General features: G+C 38.9%; 1 long non-coding RNA gene across 1 annotated transcript in view; it reads left to right on the top strand.

Annotated features, from left to right (window-relative positions):
- Positions 1 to 4,388: 4,388 nt before the first annotated feature.
- LOC148125585 (uncharacterized) overlaps positions 4,389 to 7,256 on the top strand; it is a 28,546-nt gene continuing 25,678 nt past the window's right edge. Inside the window, exon 1 of the long non-coding RNA XR_015743972.1 lies at positions 4,389 to 4,482. This is a non-coding gene — a long non-coding RNA (uncharacterized LOC148125585). The remainder of the gene's footprint in view (positions 4,483 to 7,256) is intronic.

Here is a 7,256-nt window from a genome sequence, read left to right as displayed (position 1 = left end):
CTTAACATTTTGACCATGATTGAGTGGATTATAAAACATAATTAAATATATCAAAAACCATAATTAAAAATTTAATGCTATGCCCATTTTTAGGGAATTAAAACCGTTGAATTCATCTGGACTTAGATATGCAGGCACCTATATAAAATTATTTTATCCAGCAAATTCTGGGGTAAATCTACTTATTGTACAACTAGGGCAAAGTAAGTATCTGAATTAATAGAAGTAATCTAAATAGTGAATAAGTGTTTGATTAAGCAGTTTAAAAAAACCCGCAACACCCACCCCCCTCAAATCCTTTTGCAGCAAGTAGAGCAAAGTCACTCCGGTTTGTGTCTCTGGGCATATGTGTCTATGAGAGAGAGGGATATGATTAATCAGTTACTTTTATATGTAGCCGAAGCTCTCAAAATGATGAACTATTTCAAACACTCTTACCAAAACAAAAAAAATAAAACAGCGCAAATAGCTGAACTGTCTCAGCCATTAGTTTGGTTTCAGCAGCAGGGAGAACAAGACTGCTAGAGAGGCATCCCTCTATTAAGAAAAATGGAGGCAAGAGGTTTAATAAACAGCTCTCCCAGGCACTGGTTGTTTAAGAAATGAATGGTATGAACATCCTGATTTGGCCTCTTCCATTCTCTTTCTGTCCATGTCACATAAATCTTCAAGGGAAAAACTGATTTCCTGGCTAAATTCTCTAATTGTCTCTTCTTTTTAGAAGCAAATGATTCTGGTCTTGTTTTCTACACCTCTCCTACCAGAAAGCCACTGCTTCAATTGAATTTTCCCAGGCTACTAAAGGTCTTCCCCAGAGCTATGAGCTGCAAACTATCTGGGTTTCTTCAGTTCTGCTTTGCCTTCCAAGAGCACAGATCTCTGAGCAGCCTTTGAGGGACTGAGCATGTTTGAATGCCATCACTGACTACAAGCTCCTTATTTTGTAATGTTATGTTTACAGGAAATTACATGGCACTGTTATTATTAGGCTTTAACCTTTAAAAGTATATTTTACAGATCTAGGTGTAAACCACAATAGACAAATATTTTCTTTTGCAGACAGTGTATTATGCTAATTATCTCTTCTGTCAAACAATGTGCAGTTTGCAGATGACCTTTTCGACAATCATTTTCCATACCATGCTCTGAAACAGAGGAAAAAGTATGAAAAGAGTGACTGAGAACTGGCAGTGCTAGAAATGATACAGTTTTGGACTGACTGAATTCATAGCTAAGGCTAAATAGAAGTGGAAGATGGCTTTTACTTATTTATTTTACTGAGCTTGTAAGTAGCACCATAGGCTCATAACAAACTTTGAATTACCATATGCCCAATACGGTAATTGTATTAAAAAGAGATGCATAACAATTTATTATTACAAACTCAACACATAGATTAATAATCAAATCCCATTCGACATCCCCCAGCAACAAGAAATAAGTAAATATATCAAATCCTGATGGCATATTGAAAAGCTGTCTTTATAGCTTTATGAAAATTTAGCAGCTTGAGGTCTGATCTAATGCTTGGAGAAATACTGTTCCAAATCCCTTCTGTTCCAGGGAAAGCCACAAGTGGTGGACTGATATTCATGAGCAGGCCCTGATGGAATTGCATTGCATATTGTCATATAGTTGGACGGAGGCTTGCAAACTTCTAATTGATTTCTTTTGTTGTTATTTTAAAAATGCTACTGTAAAATTAACTACCACACTTAATTACAATTCTTGGGGAGCCAATGTGGCATAGTGGTTAAGGCATTAGGCTAGAAACTAGGAGTGCATGACTTCTAGTCCCCTCTTAGGCTCAATGCCAGCCGGGTCTCCTTTCAGCCCCAGGAAGGAGGCAATGACAAATCACTTCTGAAAAATCTTGCTAACAAAACTTCAGTGACTTATCCAGGCAGTCACCAAGAATTTGACACAACTGAATGGAAGAAGCAAAATGACCATGCTTAATGGCAATATAGAATTAATATACACAATTAATTATTATATTTATAATTATCACATTTCTGACATATGAAAAGGTCAAGATGTGAAGCCAAACATAGTGGATATTCTCTGTAGAGTTTGGGTGATTTGAACATTTGAGAGCCAAAAGATGCTGCCCTAATTTTGAGGTGATTTGGGGGTATTTAACAAATATTAATTTGAGTTTTGCCCCATTTTACGATCTTTCTTGCCACAGTTGTTAAGAGAACCCGGTTGTTAATGAACCTGGCTTCCCATTGACTTTGCTTGTCAGAAGGTTGCACAAGGTGATGACATCACCCCGGGACACTGCTACTGTCAAAAATTAGGAGCCAGTTGCCAAGCATCTGAATTTTGATCACATGACCATGGGGATGCTGCAATGTCACTAGTGTGAAAAATGGTCATAAGCTACTTTTTTCAGTGCCATTATAATCTAGAATGGTTACAAAACAAACTGTTATAAGTTGAGGACTACCTATATACAGTAGATTGTTGAACCAGCTACTGTGCCCTAGTTCACACATAACACCAATCTCTGATAGGTCATACAGCATGCCAAGCCGAACCAAACCAAATAAATCATATACAGTAAGCTGACTTAATGATACATATAAGCCAGATTGAGGAATGAAGCTGGGAATATTAGATGCCAATCCAACATAACTGGGAGTTGTTGTACAGGGGAAGTTGGATAAAAAGATTAGAGCATTGGAAAATGCTTACAGCGGGAATTGAGTAACTGACTTTTCCTTTTTTGATTTGGCCAGTGGTACAAGCAGTTAAATGTTTGTGCAAGCCAGACATTCAGATGACAAGATGACAGTTTTCTTGCTAAAAAGTTTGTGGGCAGATTTTTTCCCTGTACATTTTTTGAGTGGGTGTAATTTCAAAGAAAAGCATGCAAACAGGAAAAGAACTGCATCCAGACTTTGCACATTTGGAACAGAGACTGATAGTAGCACATTTTTATGGCCGGAGTCTGAAGTCCCATTCAGTGAATTGAGTAGGAAGATCTAAAACACATTTTAATATAGAAATGGAGGAAGATTAAGCTATGAAGATTAAAGTCTACAATTATCTGTCTGCACTTCTCCAGATAACAGAATAATTTATCTAGGCATTCAGATGGTCATATAAATGATATATGAATTAAAAAAAAAACAGTAAAACACCAGCTGGTTCATACAGAGTCTATGACCTGAGGTAGAAAACTGTCTATGAATCCTGAATATATGCCTTAGGTTAGTAAATTTAAATTGATTTCCGCTTTGTAATACTGACTTAATCATGGATCCAGAGTGATTAACCTTTTTTCTCATGATCATTTTAATCAGTGTCAGACAAGAAATTCTCTTTCATGTTAGGCACCACGTTTCATTCAGTTTAAAGGAATGAATTATTTCAAAGGAGAAGACAATTCGGGAAAAAATTCATGGGAATATGTGGGTTATTTTGAGTTATTTATCTACAAATTCCCCAAGTGATGTATGAGCAAATCCATGGGTAATGTATTTATGCTGTCTTTCACCATGCATTCATTTCTCCAGTAGTCCACGGCAGTCTTTCTCAGCCTTGGCCACTTCTAAGGTGTGGACTTCAAGAATTTCAGAATTCTCTAGCCAGCATACTGGGATTGAATTTCACACTTCTTAAAGTGGTCAAGGTTGAGAAACTCTAGTTTGTGGCCTCTTGGCTTTTCATGCTGCAAGTGAAGCCTGGGGCCAATGGGTTTATTGTTACTGTCCATAGGGGAATTATGCCCTTGGTACATTGTTGCAGAATGTCATTTTCACCTAACGAAATCAGGAAATGTATCAGTGGTGGGATTCAATTTTTTTTTACTACCGGTTCTGTGGATGTGGCTTGGTAGACGTGGCAGGGAAAGGATACTGTAAAATCTCCAGTCAGAGGTGGTATTTGCCGGTTCTCTGAACTACTGAAAATTTCCGCTACCGGTTCTCCAGAACTGGTCAGAACCTGCTGAAGAGCACCTCTGAAATGTATGCATTCCATTACTCTGGTCACAAATTTGATGGAGAATTCCAAAAGGCCATTTTAGCCAGTTCTGGTTCTAATGCACATGGGTGAGATGAATAGGATTTTCATTTCTATTATTTATTATAAATAAAGACTAAAGTATAAGTGTTATTTCAAAGTAAATGTAAACTATGTTACGTATTTAGCTATGCATTATTCTGTAAGGGGATATTTTTTGAACAAGCTTATCAGTAACAGAGAATAAGGCTTTGAAAAGCTGTTTTTGTTAACTTTTAATGCTCTTGTTTTTAATGTTTTTAAATTTTATAATACTGTTTTTATGATGTTGTAAGCTGCCCAAAATCACTTGACAATGAAATGAGCTGCATATAAATTTAATAAAATAAATATGTATAAATAAATTTGCTCTACCACATGGTGATGGTTAAACTGGAAGGAAAATGTTTCATGAAACCAGCCCCAAGAAGAAAAACAGAAAAGGAAAAAAAATCAAATTATGGCTTTACTGTATGTATTTCTTATGGTATTATAATTAGTCACAGATCAGCACCACATTGCCCACTGAAGCCAAGGAATTTACACCATGACATTATGATATATGCTGCCTCTTGTCCTATTGCTGCTGCTTCCGGTACTGTTGCTATAGCATTAGCCATTCTGCAAAGTCATACAGAACTGGTGCTAACTTTTTGCTCAGCTCCAAGATCTCAGGATCTATCCTTAATGTAATAATGGGAATAGTGGAAAATAAATGAAAGCACTCACTCTTATTTGCAATGTCCTACACTATTTTTAGCCCCATCTTCATGTGCTCCTACCCACAGCATGAACATGGGCTAGGAACCATTCTTCAAAGCAAGTTCCAACCATGCCTTCATCTCACCAGATGAGAGACAGTATAAGGGAGAAAGAATGAATCCTTCAGAAATGTGGGAGTCATAGTAGATTACTTGCATTTGAAGACTGACAATAGAACCCCTTCTCAACTGTCCAATTTTGTGAGAAGTCAAGTTGGTATTTACTGCTGGAATCCAATGCTTTTGATATGAAACGTTTTGCCCGGTGAAGCCCATCTAGTATCTGACTACAACTCTGGTACCAGTGACCAATTCAGATTGGATTCTGCAACATTATCCTGGGACACACATATTTGCCTTCATTCACAATAGATAGCATTGTTTTTTTCTGAAAGCAGAAAAAGTATTGACATTGATTTTCTTCAATATATATTTGAAATATTTTTAACAAAAATGAAAGTTATAATTTTGTCAATTTTGTCAATATATGCCAAAATACACTGCTCAAAAAAAATAAAGGGAACACTTAAACAACACAGTGTAAGTCAATCACACTTCTGTGAAATCAAACTGTCCACTTAGGTAGCAACACTGATTGACAATCAATTTCACATGCTGTTGTACAAATGGAATAGACAACAGGTGGAAAGCATAGGCAGTTAGCAAGACATCCCCAATAAAGGAGTGGTTCTACAGGTGGTGACCACAGACCACTTCTCAGTTCCTATGCTTTCTGGCTGATGGTTTGGTCACTTTTGAAAGCTGGTGGTGCTTTCACTTTAGTGGTAGCATGAGATGGACTCTACAACCCACACAAGTGGCTCAGGTAGTGCAGCTCATCCAGGATGGCACATCAATGCGAGCTGTGGCAGGAAGGTTTGTTGTGTCTGTCAGGGTAGTGTCCAGAGCATGGAGGCACTACCAGGAGACAGGCCAGTACATCAGGAGGCATGGAGGAGGCCATAGGAGGGCAACAACCCAGCATCAGGATCACTACCTCCACCTTTGTGCAAGGAGGGACAGGAGGAGCACCGCCAGAGCCCTGCAGTATGACCTCCAACGGGCCACAGATGTGCATGTTGCTGCTCAAGTGGTCAGAAACAGACTCCATAAGGGTGTTATGAGGGCCCGACATTCACAGGTGGGGGTTGTGCTTACAGCCCAACACCGTACAGGGCCTTTGGCATTTGCCAGAGAACATCAAGATTGGCAAATTCGCCACTGGCGCCCTGTGCTCTTCATAGATGAAAGCAGGTTCACACTGAGCACAGGTGACAGACATGACAGGGTCTGGAGACGCCAGGGAGAACGTTCTGCTGCCTGCAACATCTTCCAGCATGACCAGTTTGGCAATGGGTCAGTAATAGTGTGGGGTGGCATTTCTTTAGGGGGGCGCACAGCCCTCCATGTGTTCACCAGAGGTAGCCTGACTGCCATTAGGTACCGAGATGAGATCCTCAGACCCCTTGTGAGACCATATGCTGGTGCGGTTGGCCCTGGGTTCCTACTAATGCATGACAATGCTAGACCTCATGCGGCTGGAGTGTGTCAGCAGTTCCTGCAAGACAAAGGCATTGATGTTATGGACTGGCCCGTCCTTTCCCCAGATCTGAATCCAATTGAGCACATCTGGGACATCATGTCTCGCTCCATCCACCAACGCCACGTTGCACCATAGACTGTCCAGGAGTTGGGGGATGCTTTAGTCCAGGTATGGGAGGAGATCCCACAGGAGACCATCTGCCACCTCATCAGGAGCATGCCCAGGTGTTGTAGGGAGGTCATACAGGCACGTGGAGGCCACACACACTACTGAGCCTCATTTTGACTTGTTTTAAAGACATTACATCAAAGTTGGATCAGACTGTAATGTTTTTTTCCACTTTAATTTTGAGTATAACTCCAAATCCAGACCTCCATGGGTTGCTAAATTTAATTTCCATTGATAATTTTTATGTGATTTTGTTGTCAGCACATTCAACTATGTAATGAACAAAGTATTTAATAAGAATATTTCATTCATTCAGATCTAGGATGTCTTATTTTTGTGTTCCCTTTATTTTTTTGAGAGTGTATATATGAACCTATTAAAATAAAGATAAATGTAATGCTAATTTCTCCTTAGGTAATAACTCTAAACATATTTTACATCCATACTACTCTGCATGGAAATTGTTGGGTATAACATTGATACACCAACTAAGTTTGGGTGAATAAATATATAAACCAAGGTTTGGGTGTTTGTAACTTGTAGCTTTAAGCACCAAACTGCTTGTAATTAACTAATTAAGGGTGCGGTTACAAACGGCAATAAAAGGCAGTAAGAGAAACGTAACTCTCTCTCTGCTTGTTTTTTCTGCTTGCTACTGTTTGTTTGCTACTGTTTGCTACAACTGTTTGAATACCTGAACGAAAGGACTATTTCATTGATGTGCTGATATCCTGTGAATACTCAGCGTTGTCTTCAAAAGGAAAGGTATCAAA

The sequence above is a fragment of the Pseudonaja textilis genome, chromosome 5 (assembly GCF_049901715.1).
Source record: "Pseudonaja textilis isolate UNSWEBS1 chromosome 5, rPseTex1.2, whole genome shotgun sequence".
Classification (NCBI taxonomy): domain Eukaryota; kingdom Metazoa; phylum Chordata; class Lepidosauria; order Squamata; family Elapidae; genus Pseudonaja; species Pseudonaja textilis.
Note: the sequence above shows the minus strand (reverse complement) of the source record. Positions and strands in the feature narration are given on the sequence as shown.